The 20,885-nt window shown below is 35.7% G+C and overlaps 1 protein-coding gene and 1 long non-coding RNA gene across 2 annotated transcripts in view; one reads left to right on the forward strand and one right to left on the reverse strand.

Moving 5' to 3' along the window:
* The window catches only part of LOC128555113 (target of rapamycin complex subunit lst8-like), a 494,046-nt gene that overhangs the window by 41,308 nt on the left and 431,853 nt on the right, over positions 1-20,885 (forward strand). The gene's annotated exons all lie outside the window — the stretch shown is intronic.
* LOC123563854 (uncharacterized) overlaps positions 1-20,885 on the reverse strand; it is a 41,244-nt gene that overhangs the window by 4,842 nt on the left and 15,517 nt on the right. The window contains exons 3-7 of the long non-coding RNA XR_008369796.1: positions 15,669-15,802; positions 14,906-15,108; positions 12,562-12,793; positions 12,101-12,303; positions 8,097-8,189 (exon numbers count right to left, since the gene is read on the reverse strand). This is a non-coding gene — a long non-coding RNA (uncharacterized LOC123563854). The remainder of the gene's footprint in view (positions 1-8,096; positions 8,190-12,100; positions 12,304-12,561; positions 12,794-14,905; positions 15,109-15,668; positions 15,803-20,885) is intronic.

The following is a 20,885-nucleotide window of genomic DNA, read 5'->3' on the forward strand; positions in this document are numbered from 1 at the left end:
ATTCAGGCAGACAGAAACACCTCATATGACCTTTGACCCCAAAGGTGCCCTTTGCCCTTTGAAATGACAAATCCAAAACATGCGCTCTCCCCGTTTCTTGGTGTGGTAAACTTTTGTGTCAGTTTCTTTGAAATCCTTCGGGGGGTTTTTAAAAAAAGGGGGTTTAAAGATTTAAAAGAGGGGAAACAAAATTCTAACACAACGGACACGAGGCCCAAAAATAATACGCCCCTTGGGGCGTAAAAAAAAAAAGTTAAATAAGCTTTTTATGTAAAACAAAGGAAGTAATTCTAAAAACAAGGGTGCCTAGATGTTGAACATTTTGCCAATTTACATCAAAATCTCTCCATGCAGAAGAAGAAATACTCCAAAGTAATTCTTGATTTGACCTTTGACCTTTAAGTGTGCTTGTGGGCCTTGGGCCTTAGGGCCTAGGGACCTGGTTTTTTTGAAGACAACCCCCTTTTAGAGTGAACACAAATCCCCCCACACATGAAGAAAAAATGCTCGGCAAATCATTCTTGTATTGAATTTTACCCCTAATGTGACCCAATAGAACATATCATCTGTCGTCATATAATAACCCCTAGAACAAAAAAGATCTTGACAGAGCTACAACAGGGGTTTTTCGTGGTCATTCATTGAAAGTCAATTGATAATAACATGAAAAAATATTATAAAAAATTTTGACTCTAAAAAAACAAATGACATGGCAAATTTTTGGGTTTATTAAGCTTTTGATAAGGCCCCCCCGTAAATTACTTTATAAAACTCAAGAACTTTTTAAAATGGGAAAAAATTAAAAACTGGTCAATTTTTTCTTTTGAACAGATTACAAAATAGGTTAAGGCGATTTTCAAAACCATGCTCCAAGGGCTCGGGTGTCCCCAGGCACAGTGTTGGGGCCCCCGTCTTTTTGTGCCACATAAAAGATCTGCCCAAATTTTGTTAATCCCCCGTTAGACTTTCGCAGGATTTTTTTCTGGATCGCAAAATTGAAAATATCCAAACCAAATCAAATACAAGAAAATGAAAGCCTTAGAGACTGGGCTAAAAATGGGAATGCGATTTAATGCCTAAAATTTACATCATGTCCATCCATCGAACAAAAAGCCATTTACCTTTTTTTATTCTTTGGCAACCCTATTTTTTGGGAAAATGTAAAAAGAAAAACCCTTTCTTGGAAAAACAATTAGTGTGATTGAAATGCTACACACATCAAAAAATATGCAAAAAGGGCAAACCAACTTTGGATTTAACGAAGGAATTTGAAGAAAATGTAACAAAAAAATTCAAAGAAACAGCTTAATTTTTACTTTTAGATCAGTAGGACATTCATCCACATAGGGTTAAAACTCTCAAAGTATAAAGCGCATAGAAAACATTTTAACGTGTCAGCGCGTTTTTTTCAAAATGACAAACGCCGTAAAAGTATTTTCGCAAATGATGAACCCCAAATTGGGTGGAAAACCCTTAAAAAATGAAAACGGGGAAAAAGACTCACTCTCCTCTTCAAATCGTCAAGACCTGGTAGCATACCCCTATCACTACACGGGGTTTAACCCCAAAGCACACACTAAAAAAACAAGAAACAGATTAAAACAAAAGTGCCAGAAAACAGAAAATTAAATATTTTTTTTCCGCGCACATTTATTGATTGGAATAACTTGCCAAAAGTGCAGTGAACTTGACACCATTAATGTTCAAAGGGACAAATTTTTTATGATTAAATGACCTAACGCAACAGTTCCCGGAATTTTTGCTCAGACTGATTCCTTTCCAGTATTCAACGAAAAATAAACAGAAGTAACCTTAGACCAGGGGCCTGTTCTTGCGCATGGGGCACTCCGCTCTAGGTGAACATTTGTGCCAAGTATATTAAAATCCCTTTTTGGGTTTTTTGTTACAGGGCTGACAAAAAAAGCCCTTTTGGGCCTTTGACTTTTCCAAATGGACCTGACCTTTCACTATGGGCCCGGGGTTTTTTTGCCCATGACTATCCCGGGGGAAAATTTGTTCAACGATTTTAAATCCTATTTTGCGCAAAGATATGGGCTGGACAAAAAAAAATTCACCTTTAAGAAAAAAATCATTTTTGACACTTTAAAAGGGGATAAACCACTGGCTTTTTTCAAAATTCATAAATACACTTTAAATTAATCCATAATCCATAATTTTTCGGGGGTTTCCGGGATTCTGGTTAAAATTTGGGTTTTACCCTTTTTCCGGGGCATACACCGGACATTAGTATTCTCTGTTTCATGTAAATATCAAAAAAATTTTATGCAGTTTCCGGGGGTAAACATTGTTCCCCCTTAAATAATTTGTTGCAAAACTCTAACTTTCAAGGGAAAAAAAAAAAAAAGGGTAATTTTCGTCTATATTCGGCCGTGAATTGGTTGCGTTCCCCCAGGTGAACTGAATTGGGGGGCTTGCTTATATAAAATTTAAACCCGGTCATCGTGATTTAGAATCCCCTTATTGGTATCTTTTAAAGCTTAAAAGTTTTCCCAATCATTAATAAAAAGGAATCCCCAAAGGAAAGAAATAAATCTTGTAGATAAAAATTTATTAAAAAAAATTTGGGTTGGGTCAATTTTTAAGGGTCGGCCGGAAAAACATTCAAAAGTCAAAAATTTTAAATTTTGAATATGTGTGACAATCAATCTACATTTTTAAAAATTACAACCTTTTAAAATAATTTTCGTTTAATTGACGTTACACCTTTTTTCCATCAAACTACATGTAGCTTCACCCCCTACGTGCTAAAACAACGAATTTTCGGCTATTTTTCCTAATATTAAATTATCATAAAATGTTTTTGATTTCATTATTTTGTCAGTTCAAATCAGGGGGATCAAATAGCTGACGTAAAAATTTAAACTGGGGGATCAAAGGTCGCAGTGCGCAATATGAGCGGTGATTGGGGCAGCTTAATAACTGTCCCGCCAAGGCAGAAAGGGGTTATCGGGGTAATTAGGAAAAACAATGTGCAACGGTGCTTTTATGTGTTTTATTCATGTAAAATTCAACAATTTATAGGCCAAAAAACCTAGTTTTTTTGGGGGTTATTTTTGTTTTTCTGTATTTTTAATTTTCCAGGACATTTCAACACTGTCCGGGACACCGGGACGAGTATGTGATTTCCGGGACAATCCCGGACAATCCGGGATGTATGACATGTATGTTAATGCTAAATGATAATTCCTTTTACTTACATATTTACAGAAACAGCCCTAGGCCCTATGGTTTTGGACAAGAAGATCAGAAACCATTTAACTGTTCCTGGCCAATGTAACCTTGACCTTTGACCTAATGACCTCAAAATCAATAGGGATCATCTGCTGGTCATGGCCAACCTCACTATCAATTTTCCTGACACTAGGCCCAAGCGTTCTTGAGTTATTGCCTGGAAACCATTTTACTGTTCCTGGTCACTGTGACCTTGACCTTTGACATACTGACCTCAAAATCAATACGGGTCATCTGCTGGTCATTACCAACCTCCCTATCAACTTTCATGATCCTAGGCCCAAGCGTTCTTGAGTTATCATCCAGAAACCGTTTTACTGTTCAGGGTCACTGTGACCTTGACCTTTAACATACTGACCTCAAAATCAATAGGGGTCATCTGCTGGTCATTACCAACCTCCCTATCAACTTTCCTGATCCTAGGCCCAAGCGTTCTTGAGTTATCATCCAGAAACCGTTTTACTGTTCAGGGTCACTGTGACCTTGACCTTTAACATACTGACCTCAAAATCAATAGGGGTCATCTGCTGGTCATTACCAACCTCCCTATCAACTTTCATGATCCTAGACCCAAGTGTTCTTGAGTTATCATCCGGAAACCGTTTTACTATTCAGGGTCACTGTGACCTTGACCTTTGACATACAGACCTCAAAAACAATAGGGGTCATCTGCTGGTGATGACCAACCTCCCTATCAACTTTCATGACCCTAGGCCAAAGCGTTCTTGAGTTATCATCCGGAAACGGATTGGTCTACATTCCGACCGACCGACCGACAGACATCTGCAAAACAATATACCCCTCCTTTTTCAAAGGGGGGCATAAAAAGTATCAAAACACTATGTAAGTATATCCTAAGCAAAAAGGGGCATAATTCATTAAATATTGGTGCCCTTATGTCAGATGATGTGGATGATGATAAGGAATAAGTATTTCAAGTTTGAATCAAATCCATCAAGTAATTACAGAGGTAAGTTGAAAAAAGTGAAAGTGTAAAAAAACTTTAACCAAGGTGGGGACGCGGAAAGACGCCGACGCCGGGTCGAGTAGGATAGCTCTCCTTATACTTCGTATAGTCGAGCTAATAACAACTACCACAAAGCTCAATTTCATTTCAACAAAGCAGATATAAGCAGGCCTCGATCTTAACCTTCTTTTGCTGGTAGCCAACAGGGCTACCAACTTGTGGAATCAAGTAGCCCGACCAGGTTTCTGGTAGTCCCGTTTTGGAAAAGAGAACAAGAGCTGTCGGATGACAGCGCGCTCGACTATTCGAAGAATTGATTGAAGAATGGGGTCAAAATATTTCCATAGATTTTCAGACTAAACAAAAAAATGGATTAAACAAAAAATGTTCCTGTATTTGTGGATTTCGATTAGTCTTGCACTAAATGGCAATGTGTGACCATGATGGCAAATATGTTAAGTTATATGTTAGGCAAAACATGGACTTATATGAAAAATTTAACTAATTTCCAAGTCCAAAAGGGGCCATAATTCAGTCAAAATAGTTGACAGAGTTATGTACTCTTGCCTACAGATGGAAATCATGTTGATAAACTAGTGTTAAAAGTTTCAAAGCCACAGTTCAAATAGTTTTGACAAAACGCTGACTTGTAAGAAAAACTGAACAAATTTGAAAGTCCAAAAAGGGCCATAATTCAGTCAAAATAGTTGTCAGAGTTATGTACTCTTGCCTAGAGATGGAAATCATAATGATAAACAAGTGTTTAAAGTTTAAAAGACATATGTCAAATAGTCTTGACAAAACATGGACATATACAAAACAGAACCAGTTTCCAAGTTCAAAAGGGCCATAATTCAGCCAAAAAAGAGGAGAGAGTTACGTACTCTTGCCTATTGATAGAGACTATTATACTGAACAAGATATAAAAGTTTCAAAGCCATATGTCAAACACTTTACACAAAATATAAACTGGTACGAAAAACTTAACCAAGATTTCTAAGTCAAAAGGGGCCATAATTCAGTCAAAATGCTTGACGGAGTTATGTACTCTTGCCTACAACTGGATATTGTGATGGTAAACAAGTGTTGAAAGTTTCAAAGCTTTATCTCAAAAGACTTTGTCAAAATGTGGACTGGTACGAAAAACTTAACCAAGATTTCTAAGTCAAAAAGGGGCCATAATTCAGTCAAAATGCTTGATGGAGTTATGTACTCTTGCCTACAACTGGACATGGTGATGGTAAACAAGTGTTGAAAGTTTCAAAGCTTTATCTCAAAAGACTTTGTCAAAATATGAACTGGTACGAAAAACTTAACCAAGATTTCTAAGTCAAAAGGGGCCATAATTCAGTCAAAATGCTTGACAGAGTTATGTACTCTTGCCTATAACTGGACATGGTGATGGTAAACAAGTGTTGAAAGTTTCAAAGCTTTATCTCAAAAGACTTTGTCAAAATATGAACTGGTACGAAAAACTTAACCAAGATTTCTAAGTCAAAAGGGGCCATAATTCAGTCAAAATGCTTGACAGAGTTATGTACTCTTGCCTATAACTGGACATGGTGATGGTAAACAAGTGTTGAAAGTTTCAAAGCTTTATCTCAAAAGACTTTGTCAAAATGTGGACTGGTACGAAAAACTTAACCAGGGTGTGACGCCGACGCCGTGGTGAGTAGGATAGCTCTACTTATTCTTCGAATAGTCGAGCTAAAAATATATTACAGTCTTCGCCTTAATTTTTTTTCAGCACTTGTCCTTCGGGCAAGTAAGTTAAGAAAACCACTTGCCCGAAAACATTTTTAACTGCCCGAAATCATTTTGTTTATAAATATGATGTATTTTAGTTTATGCTTGATTCAACATTCAGTTATTTAAATGGTAGGCAACTAACCTACCCACACTATCCATGGGCAGGCTAAGCCAACGTAAGTGGATAACCATGTTGCAATATTCAAGTAACTAGCAGACAGAAATTATGGGAGAAAACTGTAGAAAAAAGTGTAAGACCTATACCAGTATCTAGTTATATGCCAGGCGTGGGGTTCAGATTTGCACTACCCTTCTAAAACTTACTTTTTTAGCCAGAGCCTTTAAAATGTAGTGTAGCTGTTCAAATTAAACTGAAATAATGAATCAGCCTGGTTAGCTCCCCCTGCCCCCAACCCCCAAAAATCTTGTGTTTCTGGTGGCATGGCCAAAAAAAGTAGGGTCGGTAGGTCGGTATTTTTTTAAGCATTATTATCAAGTAAATGTAGCCTATTATCACAGTCACTTGGCGACGCGGACACAATAATCATTATCAACCCACCCGTGTTTAAAGCGAAAAAAAAAAACATTAACAATTATCGGTAATTATTCTGTTGATAAACAAGTAATTGGCCTTGTTATCATCATCAATTAAAACCCCCTCAAAGAACTAAAAGAAGTGTGTCGGTATCATGGCATCTGAAGCGGAGATCAAAGTGGTTTAGTTGCCCGAGATTGTCATGGCATTACGTAATGTTTTCGCGCAATGTGGCACATCACTGTCTGATCGAACGGCCTCGGTTCTTTAAATTGCTGAGAAGAAATCAGTAAAAAAGTATCTTCTTTATTTTTTTTAAAGAGAATGTGCAATATCCCGTATAAACTGACAGGTAAATGTGTCAAACAATAATAGTAGATATCCTACCTCTGTGACCTATTTGCCCTCAAAGAATTTACATTATTGTTTGAAAAGAATATCTGACATAGTGTCGAGTCAAAAAAGACAATGTACAAAGATTCATTTACTTATTAAACTTATTAAAAACCACAGCGACATCACACTGCTTTATTTTAAAACAATCATTGTTTTTATTTACGTTCACGAGGTCCCGTAACCTATTCATCCACACTTGCAGAAATCTGTTTGCCAAAAATCGTTTTACTCGATGTATTTAAATTGCTGCCGCTTTTTCATTATTTAAGACTTTTTAATTCTGATTTTTGTACTTTCTTGTCAAAAGTCTGAATTTTATGACCATAGTATGTACTATTTATTTACTTTTAGAAATAAATAAATAATTAAGATCGCGCTGTTTGAAATTTTACAAATAATTGTATGAAACTTTGATCGTTTTTATAGAATTTTGCCTACATTTCTGTCGACATCTTATTAAAATTGTTATAGAATTCAAACTGTATTACTTCTAAAGCGGTGCTGAAAATTTGAAGCGATTATATTAAAAAATGAATGCACTACAAGCGTTTTTTGTGTACGTGTCGATAAACATTTAAGTAACAGCGATACGATAGGTCGCACGTGCTCGTAGAATGGAAAGTTACTGGCATGACGTTTTGATATATTTACGATTCTCGGGTAAATTCCAGTCAATCCAGGTAATTTTCGTGTTATGAGGACTGAAAATATCGTTGTCATTTAAAAGGAAACATCAGATAAATCGGTGAAATTTCACACTTTTATTATTAACATGTTTGAAAACTTAGTAGCCCGACAGACTACCCAGCTTGGGAAATTCAGTAGTCCGTCTGTAAAACTGGTAGCCTCGGGCTACCGGGCTACTGTCAAGATCGAGGCCTGGTAAGACAAACTTGTTTGTTGTTTGCAGCTTGTTGCATGGACCTTACTAAGAAATAATTCTAGTCAGAAAATGTTTGCCTCATTATGGAGTTATGCACTCTTCTAGAGGTGCTTTGGATAAAGGTTATACTGCATATATTATAAAGTACAGCACAGATAAGAAAACTGTTCATTGAGTTTTTTTGTGTCTTTACACACCACATGCCACCTTAAGCCTCCAAGCATATCATAAATTGTGGACTGGTACAGTTTAGTCCTATCTAATGCAAATCACTGATTAAAGTCATTTATTAGAGCTCCATGCTCAAAATTTACCTGGAGAAAATTTAATGTCAGCAATTTCCTCTTTCCTGTGATGTAAGGAGATAATTTCTTCCATTGTGTCTGAATTCAACACTGTAAAACTCCCTGAAAATAAAGTATTTTAATCATATTACACACAAGACTACAGTCAAACCTGTATTAAATAAAGTCAAGGAAGGAACTGAACCTGGCTGCTTAAGACAGGTGACTGCTTAAGACAAGTTGATAATAGAACAAAAATTAAATTTGGGAAGTAAGCTGACTGGCTGCTTAAGGCAAATGGCCACTTAACACAGGCTGTTAAGGCAGGTTCAACTGTACAAAGACCAAAGGTTATACATTTAAAGTGACCTGCTAACAGACAATTTCATCTTTATTTTTTTTAAACTGAATATTGTGATACTGTAAAATCATTTAATTTCGTGGACATGAAATTTCGAGGTTTTGGTCCAGATGGCAATTTTGTAGGGATATATTTAATTTAAATTTGTGGATTTCAACTTTTAAACATACTAGATGCCCACAGGCAACATGTCAAGCCCACCAGCTGTCCAAAGGACTAGGAGTTGCACATGACACCCTGTCTCATTGAGGCAAACATTTATGCCAAATGAAAAATTATTGCAAAAGTTACAATATAAGTTATTTATAGTAACAACAAAGGGAAGCAAATCTTTAACAAGAGGGCCATGATGGCCCTATATCGCTCACCTGTTATCATTGCGATTGAGGACAAGAAGGTCCTCAGAAAAAATATCTAAGTCCAAAGGACAGGAACAACAAAGGAAAGAAATTTAACCAAAAAGAAAAACAAAATTCTTACAAGATACAGATATGTCAAAATACACCTAAAAATTGGAGGTACCATCCATGTTGTACCACAGAAAAGTGGTCGCGGTTTTTCCCTACGGCCAATAATAAAAAAGTTACTAAAAATAGGCTATTTATAGTAACCTAAAAGGGAAGTAATTCAAAAGAAAATTATTGTAAGTTAAAACAAGAGCACCGCCTTGCGGGTGCTGACGCTCATCTGATTTTTTTTTTGTGTAATAGAAATATTGTCCTACCCATGATTTTCTAAGTCTAAAAAGGGCCATCATTCTTGCAAAAAGCAGGATAGAGTTATGTTTCTTGATGTTCAGTGTCCACTTATGATGGTGAAAAACTGTTGCAAGTTTTAAAGCAATAGCTTTGATAGTTTATGAGAAAAGTTGACTTAAACATAATACTCAACCAAGAAAATGATTTTCTAAGTCCAAAAGGGGCAATAATTATTGCAAAAAGCAGGATGGAGTTATGTTGCTTGCTGTACAGGGTCAGCTTATGATGGTGAACAAGTGTTGCAAGTTTCAAAGCAATAGCTTTGATAGTTTAAGAGAAAAAGTTGACCTAAACATAAAACTTAACCAAGAAATCTGATATTTTCTAAGTCCAAAAGGGGCCATAATCTTGCAAAAATCAGGATGGAGTCATGTTTCTTGCTGTACAGGGTCAACTTATGATGGTGAACAAGTGTTGCAAGTTTTAAAGCAATAGCTTGACAGTTTAGGAGAAAAGCTGACCTAAACATAAAACTTAACCAAGAAAACTGATTTTCTAAGTCCAAAAGGGGCAATAATTCTTGCAAAAAGCAAGATGGAGTTATGTTTCTTGATGTACAGGGTCTGCTTATGATGGTGAACAAGTATTCCAAGTTTCAAAGCAATAGCTTTGATAGTTTAGGAGAAAAGTTGACCTAAACATAAAACTTAACCAAGAAATCTGATATTTTCTAAGTACAAAAGGGGCCATAAATCTTGCAAAAATCAAGATGGAGTAATGTTTCTTGCTATACAGGGTCAGCTTATGATGGTGAACAAGTATTCCAAGTTTCAAAGCAATAGCTTTGATAGTTTAGGAGAAAAGCTGACCTAAACATAAAACTTAACCAGGCAACGCCGACGCCGACGCCGACAACCGCTCAAGTGATGACAATAACTCATCTTTTTTTTTCAAAAAATCAGATGAGCTAAAAAGAAGGATCTGCCAAATAAATCTGTTGACATAAATGAAATTTCAGATCAGTATCTTCATTAGTTACGGAGATATACCCATTTTAATTTGAAATAAAGGGAGGTAATTTGACATAAAATCAGTCCATTGTTATCTACCCTGATTGGCTCGGTCCAACTAATGACAATAATGAAATTTCAAATAAGTCCTGTAAGTACTTACTGATATAAATCCATTTTGACTACCATCAGGGGAGGTAATCAGATATAAAATAACTCTGGAAACTACGATTGGATCTGATTTGTCATGGAATCCAAGATTTATTGTTGTTGAAGATATTTTGGAAGTTTGTATCAAATAAAACCATAAATGAAGTCTCTATATGGCTGCAAAAGCCAAAATAGCCAATTTTGGACCTTTAAGGGGCCATAACTCTGGAACCCATGATGGAATCTGGCCAGTTTAAGAAAGGAACCAAGATCTTGTGGTGATACAAGTTGTGTGCAAGTTTGGTTAAAATCAAATCATAAATGAAGTTGCTATTGTGCAGACAAGGTCAAAATAGCTAATTTTGGCCCTTTCAGGGGCCATAACTCTGGAACCCATTAGGGGATCTGGCCGGTTTAACAAAGGAACTGAGATCTTATCGCAACACAAGTTTTGTGCAAGTTTGATTAAATTTAAATCATAAATGAAGCTGCTATTGTGCAGACAAGGGCAAAATAGCTAATTCTGGTCCTTTCAGGGGCCATAACTCTGAAACCCATAATGGAATCTAGCCAGTTCAAGAAAGGAACCAAGATCTTATTGTGGTTGTGTGCCAGTTTGGTAAAAATCAAATCATAAATAAAGCTGCTATTGTGCAGACAAGGTCAAAATAGCTGATTTTGGCCCTCTTAGGGGCCATAACTCTGGAACCCATAATGGGATCTGGCCAGTTCAAGAAAGGAACCAAGATCTTATGGTGATACAAGTTGTGTGCAAGTTTGGTTAAAATAAAATCATAAATGAAACCACTATCGTGCAGACAAGAAATTGTTGACAGACGGACGCACGACGGACGAAGGGTGATCACAAAAGCTCACCTTGTCACTATGTGACAGGTGAGCTAAAAAGATCTAAGTCCACACAAAAATTCTTACCAGTAGAGATAGGTCAAAATACACCTCAAAATTGGATGTAACATGCATATTGTACTACAGAAAAGTGGTCTCGATTCAGTAATAAAATAGTTACAATATAAGCTATTTATAGTAACAACAAAGGGAAGTAATTCTAGGTTCTTGCACATGACACTCCATCTCATGATGGTGAACAACTGTGCTAAGTTATAGCAAAATCCCTCCATGCATGAAAAAGAAATGTTCTGGACAAAGTCATTCTTGTATCTAACCTTTGACCTCTAAGTGTGACCTTGACCTTAGACCTAGGGTCCTGGTTCTTGCGCATGACACTCCGTCACATGGTTGTGAACATTTGTGCCAAGTTACATCAAAATCCCTCCATGCATGAAGAAGAAATGCTCCAGACAAAGTCATTATTGAAATTAACCTTTGACCTCCAAGTGTGACCTTGACTTCTGCGCAGGACACTCCGTCTCAATGAGGTTAACACTCATGCCAAATATAAACGAAATTGCTCCATGCACATCAAAGTTATGGTCTGGACAAACAAATCCGGACGGACACACAGACATACACCGAACAGCCATTTGAACAACTATGTCTTCACTTCTGCAAGCAGGCTCGACAAAAATGAATGGGAATTTTACTTGTTCATTGGGATTAAATTTCATGGATCGACTCAACCACGAAAATCAGTCCCCCACGAATATCAATGATTTCACAGTAATTGACTTTAATCATGACTGTATGTTTTCCAGAAGTACAATGGATTGTTTAAACAGCAAAAATGTACTATTAGAATATTCCATCAGTTTGAAACAATTCAGTGCTATACATAGTTTCATTTGTATTAAATGAGAGTGAATGACTAAGAGCAATTATAAAACATCATAAACTAACCATCTCTAAGACTGACAGCCAGGAATTTCCCATCAGGTGAGAAATCTACACATCTAGCTCCCTGTTTGAGTATTTGAAAGTTCACCATCTTGTGGCTGTCTGAGATATCCCAAACTCGTGTTTTATCATCCATCGCTGGTTGTCACACAGAAATCTTTGATCGGGTGAACGGACAAACCCCATACTTCTCCTTCTAAATGACCCTGTGAATAATGAAAAATATGTAACTTCAGAAATCAAATTTTTCAACCAATGAATTTAAGAACAGCAGCATCAATTACTCTGAAATGCAAGAGATATAAAGTACATCAGTGCAGTTTGATCAAGATCTGCACTGTTCACCATTCAGTCAGTATCTTTTTGGTAATCACTACTTTTTACAATTAATGGTACTTTCGAAAAATTGAAACATGGACAAGTTCATTACAGAAATTTAGCAGGGTAAGGGTTAAAATACATACTTGTGTAATAAGTGTAATCGGTCCAGCTTTATCCACTTCTAAAATTTCTCCATTTCTAGTTCCCACTAATATCTTCCCATGTCCCAACACTGGCACGTACGGCTGGTGAGTCCGTGAGGAGTCGACCTCGTGACTGTGGAGACAGGTTCTCTTGGTGGTAATTCTTCAGGCATCTCTCAAACTGGTCATCCCATAGACCAATAACACCATCCTTTCCACCCGTCACAAAACCCTAACATCATAGGAGAAAAATCTATCTTGAATCATTGCAAAGCAATATAAATTCCAATAAGCAGTAATAAAGTTATCATAATATTTTCTTATACATAAATTTCTTGTGTCTAGTTATGTCAAAAAGCATTTGATTGAGCGCAAGATGAAAATATCTTTTACCGAGTGAACACCTGTTAAAAATTGTCAATAGTGGCATAGCAAATGAATGAAAATGTAAATTTTGGTGATCCCCAGTGAAATGCATTTTCATCTTGTGTTATACAAACAGTTTTTCTTCTTTTGATGGTATGAACCAGATTTTGCACATTCAGTAAAAATCAGTGAACTAGAGCTATCACTAAAGGTGATGAATGTACCCCCCACATGCACTGACATGGTACATTGCAATCTGACGCACACAAGATTGCATAATTATGTGGACTGTATGTATATAGACTGTATGTATACAGTATAGTAACAAAAAACAAAGTCCCATAACTATGCAGAATATTTATCTAAAAGAACGTAACATGCACCATGCACAACTAGGGTTGGTACTGATCACTTGTGTGAAGTTTCATTAAATTGTGTGCAAGGGTTCGGAAGATTAGGCGCGCACAAGATTGCATATGCAGACTGTATGTACATAGTACGTTAACAAGAAACAAAGTCCCATAACTCTGCAGAATATTTATCTAAAAGAATGTAACATGCACCATGCACAACTAGGGTTGGTACTGATCACTTGTGTGAAGTTTCATTAAATTGTGTGCAAGGGTTCGGAAGATTAGGTGCGCACAAGATTGCATATGTAGACTGTAGGTACATAGTAAGTTAACGAAAAACAAAGTCCCATAACTTTGCATTTTTTTTTTTCAAAAGAACCTAACATGCCCCATGCACAACTGCTGTTGTTACTTATCACTTGTGTGAAGTTTCATTAAATTGTGTCAAGGGAATGAGGAGGGATGGTGCGCATAAGATTGTGTCTATGTATATAGTATAGTAACAAAACACAAAGTCCTGTAACTCCGCAAAACATTTTTCTGAAAGAACCTAACATGCCCCATGCACAACTACTGTTGTTACTGATCACTTGTGTGAAGTTTCATTAAACTGTGACAAGGGGATGAGGAGAGATGGTGCTCACAAGATTGTGTCTATGTATGTAGTATAGTAACAAAAAACAAAGTCCCATAACTCTGCAATTTTTTTTCTGAAAGAATCTAACATGCCCCATGCACAACTACTGTTGTTACTGATCACTTGTGTGAAGTTTCATTAAACTGTGTGCAAGGGTTCAGAAGATTAGGCGCGCACAAGATTGCATATGTAGACTTTATGTACATAGTATGTTAACGAAAAACAAAGTTCCATAATTCTGCAATTTTTTCTTTTGAAAGAACCTAACATACCCCATGCACAACTACTGTTGTTACTGGTCACTTGTGTGAAGTTTCATTAAATTTTGTCAAAGGGATGAGGAGAGATGGTGCGCACAAGATTGTGTCTATGTATATAGTATAGAAACAAAAAACAAAGTCCCGTAACTCTGCAAAACATTTTTCTGAAAGAACCTAACATGCCCCATGCACAACTACTGTTGTTACTGATTACTTGTGTGAAGTTTCATTAAATTGTGCGCAAGGGGATGAGGAGAGACAGTGCGCACAAGATTGTGTCTATGTATATAGTATAGTAACAAAAAGCAAAGTCCCATAACTCTACAATTTTTTTTTCTGAAAGAACCTAACATGCCCCATGCACAACTACTGTTGTTACTGATCACTTGTGTGAAGTTTCATTAAATTGTGTCAAGGGGATGAGGAGAGATGGTGCGCACAAGATTGCGTCTACGGACAGACAGACGGACGGACGGACAACCTGAAACCAGTATACCCCCCCTTACAACTTTGTTGTTCGGGGGGTACAAAAATATGATATATTTCAAATTCTGTGTATCAAATGACTATTTTTGCAATTTTCACCCTTACTGTTAGTGATTACTTTTAAGACAATTATCACACAATTATCAGCTGAAATAGATAATACCCATATATATGCACATGTAAGACAGGTAAAATGTTAAGAATTATGACTGTCACACTAATATTAGGTACACACGTTATACCTTATCAAGTGAGTGCATAACAAACAATGGTCCCTCGTGAGCTTTGACAATTTTCTGTAAATTAGTTCCAGCCCAGACAAACATGTTACCATCACTGCCACCAGAATATGTTACGTCTTCAGTTTTTCCAAAAGCTATACACAACATATCACAGTTCTTGGCGATCTTTCCAAAAGTTCCTCGGCTGGATGTAAAACCTCCACCTATATATATACAGTGTACAGATATTAATAAATGTTAAAAACTTTAAAAAAATGGCAACACTGCAAGTATGTACAACAGAAGAATATCCTAAACAGCAGTGTTTAACAAATGTATTATCAATCAACTGAAAGCAACACATACAATTTGTTCCTTATCAAATTTTGTTTTTGTTGGGTTAAATATCACACCAACACAATTACAGATCATATGATGACTTCTAATGCAGGAAGACCCCAGGTAGCCCTTTGTGCATTAATTCATCATTTTCTAGCACCTGGATAAAACTATCAACCTTCTGTAAGCCAGCTTGATGGCTTCCTCACATGAAAGAATTCTATGTAAAAAGCCAGGTTTCTATCTCTCAGCAGTGAAGGGTAAATAATTTGTACTCAGTACTTTAACAGTTCAGCCACAGAGATTCCTGTACCTTGTCAAATGTTTTTTCTGATTAAAACATTATATAAAGATAATTGTTTAAAATAAAATATCAAGCTGAATAACAACTAATGAATGGACACACAGACACTTTAAGAGCTAATACAAGTCAAAAGATTTTTACCTGCCTGCGTCCAGAATTTGATATGTTTCACACCGACTGTGATAAGCTTGTTAGTATCAAAAGGATTCCATTTCACAACAAATATCTTATCTTTGTGACCCCCGGAATATAACATTATATGTTAAAAATCATATCTGAAAAGTAAATTAACCTGCAATCATTTTAAGCGGTGAAAAACTCTTCAGTTTACACATTTAAATGTGACGACTGGGGGTAAAATTTTAACATCTACTTTGTAAATTTGAGGAAAAGTGAAACAATGCTATGCTACTGCAACCAGTGCAGACAAAGATAAGCCTGCATGTCCGTGCAGGCTGATCTTTGTCTGCATTGTTCGCTATTCAGTCCATTAATTGGGGGCAATGCCCCCAGATTTAACAAACCGTCTTTCAATTTTCTTGTCGAGCTTATGACCAACCTGACAACACACAGAAAACAAGTTCCAAAGTATTTACCAAACATAACTTTCATATTGCATTTTGCAATTATATTTTTGATTCAGATATGATTAAATAGATCTACACATTTTATATTAACAACAGTATGTGAAGAAAACTAAACAGCATTATAAATATAAATTATAAAAGATCTTCTTAAGCGTAAGAATAATAAAGACGCTTGATTTGATCACGTGATCGATTCTGAAACCGACACTTGTTTTGATCATGTGACCTATTCTGAAATCCAATAACTAGTTTCAATACGCTCAAAAAATGTGTTCATGATTCTGCATGAAAATAGCAACTACTAAGGAATGGATGGATGCGGGCTGTCAATCAAACTAAATGTTATCTATGATATTGACCAATAAGATAACGCAGATTATTCAGTGCACTTACCTTGTTGCTAACCAGCCATTGCTTCCCACAAGCTTTCACTTAGAAACCGTTACTGACTTATTCTTTTAAGTTTTATACATATTTTTTTCGAAGGAAGTGGTGTTGAGGTGTGCGTTAGGAATATGTAATGCCTGACGAGCGGTACCCGGAAAGGCTAGAAGGGGGAAGATTTATTTTTTTCCGTAAACCAAAGGCCGATTTAGAAAAATATAAGCGTTGAATGTTAAACGGATCAATAAGCAATCTGCTCAAATGTAATTCTAATAAACTTTATATTGAAACTGATGTGTGTGTGTGTGTCACTAATGTGCATGGTATAATATAATAACCTATATAATACATCATGAATCGTCCGTCTCTCTTTACTCATTTGTCTGTGATCGGTATTTTAATACGAATTTGCTCACTTTATTTTAATTTAGGCCGATCGCAGAATTATTTCGTTCAAGGTATTAAATATATAAGTCATTTATATCTTATTTCATATAAAAATAACAGCTAACCTTCTTCAGCAATATATTCTATATTTTCGCATTTGACTGTATGTTAGCTATACTACATAAAAATGTTGAATTAAGCAACCAATCTTCTTACACAAAAAAAAATTAAACATAGAGCGCACATTGAACGAGTCATTAACAAAGTCAAAACATATACATGTAAATTAATTTTACATAGAATACCAAAACCATTATTCAAACATATAAATAAGATCTGGACAGTGCACGGCATATTAACTTTATTTCAAGGATAAAACGTAAGCTTTTATTAATCAGACATTAAATCAGGAGCATAAAGATAAATATTCGGGAGTGAATTTTAATGCTTTCTCATTATTTATTATGTTATATTATGTCTTTCATATTTGTAGACAGCAAGTATGACAACAGTATCCCCTGTTTCGACACCATTCTGTTTTATTCAAGGAAGTCTGACAATTGATAAGTTTAAACCGATTTTCCTGTCAAGTGCTTGCTTTTAAATGCAATTTGAAAAAAAAAAAATATACGCACATGGCGATGCGGTTTAAAATGTCGCTGAATTTTTTGTTTCATATATTTATTTTACCTTATGACTATTGTGAACTATTTATAACTACTATTAATACTATGATACAATAAATGCAAATGGATTCATTTTATCTGTTTGTTTTCTCTTTTTTCATTTTTATTTTTTGTTTTGCTTGCAAAATGAAGACATATATTATATGAACTGTCAAGTAAACAGATCACAGGTTTTCATTTCCTTGTTTCCACCGGTCTAACAAAAACATGGTTAATAGGTTTCGGCAAGATCTTTGTCCCTTTTGGTTTGTGCCATTGCTGTGATAGACTTGTTTAACTTTGCTGGTCTGGAATTTGTTTAATTTAATTGTGGAGGAGATTTAATCAGCCCTATGATTTGCGAGCAATGTACGACCGCACTGAAAATAAAATTAATATGCCTACCAAATGTTCAAAATTTTGTAAGTTTTCACGCAAAAATTAGTTCTGAAATATACACCAAGAATGGACATATGTTTATTTTTAAGACAACTGCGTGGTATTTTACAAATATATATTATAATACAATGGGAATATTTAACTTAATTGATATCACAGCGGTGATCGACAGGTCCATAATCAATTGCAACAGCAGCGCGATCGCAAAACATACTTGTAAAATAAGAACAGTAGAGTATTACGCAACGTTAATATAAAGCTATTGAACCAATTAATAAATTTCTTTATCTGTTGAAAATGTTATCTTGATGTAAGAATCACTTACACATTTGACCACATGAGTTGATATTTTATGGTAAAGCCAGCGTGGAAACAGTCTCTATACGACAGACGGGGACATACATTGAAACACCGCTCGTCAGCATCGTGACTCGAGCCCCTGGCTCGCTGAGCAATTCATGTGGTCCGGCCGATTCCCTTCTATTTCCCTAAGTGATTTTACCATGCTGTGTCGAGCACCGATAATCTCGTTTCGCTCGAGCATGACACTGGTCCTGTGTTTAATTTATTTCTTTGTTGTTTCTGGCTAACTCGAGCAGAGGTGTCAAAATTTTTCACACCTTCGGCGGTCAGAATGTATCGGTTAATTAAACATTTTCACACACCGTGAGAATTGCGTAGTAGTCTATTCCCAGACTATCTTATTAATAAATGTTTGTTTGTCGGTATATTTGATATTATGATGAGATTAATTATTGTTAAAGCTTAAAGAAAAGTTTTATTGATCAAATATCGATCAATTACTGATACTTAAATCATCTTTTCTGCGGATCGAAATCTTAGTAATTTTATCAGCGGTTGTTTGCATGCAAATGAAGGAAATAATATAGCCGTTTCATAAAATTGAGACGATAATTATGATATGCACTTGTTGATGAATAAAAATTTTAAAAAATATCTTAGTTGTTTCTTCGCATGTGCCATTTACAAATTACATATTGAAACGTCTATCAATAGATAACGTTTGTAATACGTTTGTTTTCGAAAATGTCACAAGTATGTTATTATTACGCATCACCGTTTACTCAGCAAACGGTCCCGATGACCGTAAAACAAACTTCAGTTTTCTTCATATGTTGGTCAATGTTTGGGTCACTCGAAACCATGGATAACTCGAGCATTTTGCTCATCCCCTTGCGACCTCGAGCGAGCGGTGTTTTACTGTACTATTTTGATCAAATAATTTATATTATAATCTAAGACGTAATTTCTTTTCACATGTTGCTTAAAAGATAACTAAGATTATAAATATACCATGCATTTGCATAAGGACTCAATATTTTTCCTGTCAGGAATATCTAGCAAAGACGGAAAGTGATTTTTCTTTGATAACGCCAGCATTTGGGGCTAACTTTTACCGTGGTTTCTTCTGATAACCTTAATGTCATGTACATAATCTTTAGTAAAACAACTAAGCCTCTTTGACAGCCATCTTTGTGCATTTTGGTTCACATTTTGGTAAGTATTTCACACAGATATCATCTGAAATACTTTCTAGCGAGTCAATCGCTAATGTACATTAATCCGCCATTTTGAAAGAAGCTTGTGGGAAGCAGCAACAGTAACTAAGGGGCGGAGTTTATTGATCGGTTTACGGATCCATCCATTGCAACGCCACTGATAAGCCGATAGATTATTGATTTTTCCATCGCCATGCCGCGACACTGTTGTGGATGTGTATTATGGAGAAACTTTATCAGTTTGCGGCGATCAGTACCGTTTATCAGCAGGCGAATCTATAAATATGCGGCAACATCCTATAGATCCCGATTCGCAATCTTTTCTGTGCAGGTGTTATTTCTAAAATATTATTATAAAAGATAATAATAATAAAAAATAAAATTAAAAAAAAACAGTGTTTTACTTGAAATAGAATAGGTAGAAATATTCATTACTTATTCGTCAGTTTGAATTTATGACTTATTTGGTTGGGGCGGGGGGATTAATTTGACAGTTTGATTTTTTTGTAATTATTATCTAATTTAATAATCTTCAGTAGATTTTATCTCTCATTGTTCGAATTCGTCAAATCAACTATGAACATATTACTTCTGTTTTACACCAACTATTAAGAACATTTTAAAGCTTAAAGGCATATTTATGTACTTGCTCGGACCGTCCTTATTCGTGATTGTATATTATGTATAATTATATATTTTGATCTCGAAATCAGCTGTAAATCGTTAATCAAAATGTCTTGTCCACAGAAGTTGCATAAAAATGAATTGAATTTCAAATAGTTACTAAAATTTAATACACAGTTGCATGGTGCATATCCATATCGGCGGACTCTTTGCGAAATATGCTTTATCGGCGGTTTCTTGCGTCGGCACCGGCGATTCTTTGCTATAAACAGGTTGGCAGTTATAAAAAGTCAGATAAACACATCAAATTAATTAAGCTATAATGTTTCCAGATAGTCATTAGCCTAGAGCCTCTCTGTGCGTAATGCAGAGAGCCTGCCTGTGCATCAAAAAAACAAGAGGACCATGATGGTCCTGAATCGCTCACCTCTTCCCACATGACCCAGTTTTGAGTATAACGTCATTTTTTCTATTATTTGACATAGTGACCTAGTTTTTGAGCTCATGTGACCCAGTTTTGAACTTGACCTAGATATTATCAAGATAAAAATTCTGACCAATTTTCAAGAAGATCCATTGAAAAATATGGTCTCTAGAGAGGTCACAAGGTTTTTCTATTATTTGACCTATTGACCTAGTTTCCGAAAGGTACGTGACCCTGTTTTGAATTTTACCTAGATATCATCAAGGTGAACATTCTCACTAATTTTCATGAAGATCTCATGAAAAATATGGCCTCTAGAGAGGTCACAAGGTTTTTCTATTTTTATACCTACTGGCCTAGTTTTTTAC

The sequence above is a fragment of the Mercenaria mercenaria genome, chromosome 2 (genome assembly GCF_021730395.1).
Source record: "Mercenaria mercenaria strain notata chromosome 2, MADL_Memer_1, whole genome shotgun sequence".
NCBI classification, from domain to species: domain Eukaryota; kingdom Metazoa; phylum Mollusca; class Bivalvia; order Venerida; family Veneridae; genus Mercenaria; species Mercenaria mercenaria.